Below are 1,154 nucleotides of genomic sequence, written 5' to 3' on the forward strand. Positions count from 1 at the left end.
GTATGACTTTCAATAGGTGAGCAAGAAATCCTCTGGCAGTGACGTAGTGTTTCCATCAGAAAGGACCATGGAAGAGGAGTTCAAGAAGGAAGTGCAACTTGAAAGACTTCACCAAGAGGGTGACAAAACAACCACAGACTGGGAGAGGATTTTTCATAAGGACACATCAGACAAAGGGCTCATTATTAAAATCTATAACACCTTCATGAACTGCAAAAAGAGGAAAACAGTTAACCCCCTAAGGAAGTGGGCAAAAGAACTGAAAAGAACTTTCACTAGGGAGGAGACCCATATGGCCAACAAGCATATGAGAAAGTGTTCCCAGTCATCAGCCATAAGAGAAATTCAAATTAAAACAACCATGAGATACCACCTAACATGCCTGAGGCTAGCCCAAATCAGTAAATCGGAGAGCAACAAGTGTTGGAGGGGTTGTGGTGAAGTAGAAACCCCCCTCCATTGCTGGTGGTCGTGTAGATTTGTACAGCCACTGTGGAAGGCAATTTGGAGATACTTAAAGAAAATGGAAATTGATCTACCTTATGACCCAGTTATCCCTCTACTGGGCATATATCCAGTGGAAGCAACAAATAAAACACGACCAGTCATCTGCGCTCCAATGTTTATTGCGGCACAATTCACAATCCCAAAGACTTGGAAACAGCCTAAGTTTCCATCGATAGATGAGTGGATTAGTAAACTCTGGCACATACAAGGGAGTACTACGCAGCACTGAAAACACAGATGATCACATGAAACACTGAAACACGTCGTTTCATGGGAAGAGTTGGAAGGAATCATGTTAAACGAGGTAAGCCAATCTCAAAAGGACGGGTATAACATGAGGCCCCTGAGGTAAGTATAATCAGCACGGCAGGAGTAGAACAATAGACACTTATATCACATGAAACACATCGTTTCATGGGAAGAGTTGGAAGGGATTATGTTAAGCGAGGTAGGCCAAGCTCAAAAGGACAGGTATAACATGAGGCCCCTGAGGTAAGTACAATCAGCATAACGGGAGTGGAGGAGTGGGCATCTGTATGGCGGAGGAAGGGTGAAGGCGTGGACGGATGGAGGGGGGATAGCCCACACACACGGGGAGGTACATGAGAGTCGGAAGTGAAGAGGGGGAGGGGGCATGGGTGGAGGGA

The sequence above is a fragment of the Echinops telfairi genome, unplaced genomic scaffold, assembly GCF_000313985.2.
Source record: "Echinops telfairi isolate 266 unplaced genomic scaffold, ASM31398v2 ScPeMD7_2;HRSCAF=8, whole genome shotgun sequence".
Classification (NCBI taxonomy): Eukaryota; Metazoa; Chordata; class Mammalia; order Afrosoricida; family Tenrecidae; genus Echinops; species Echinops telfairi.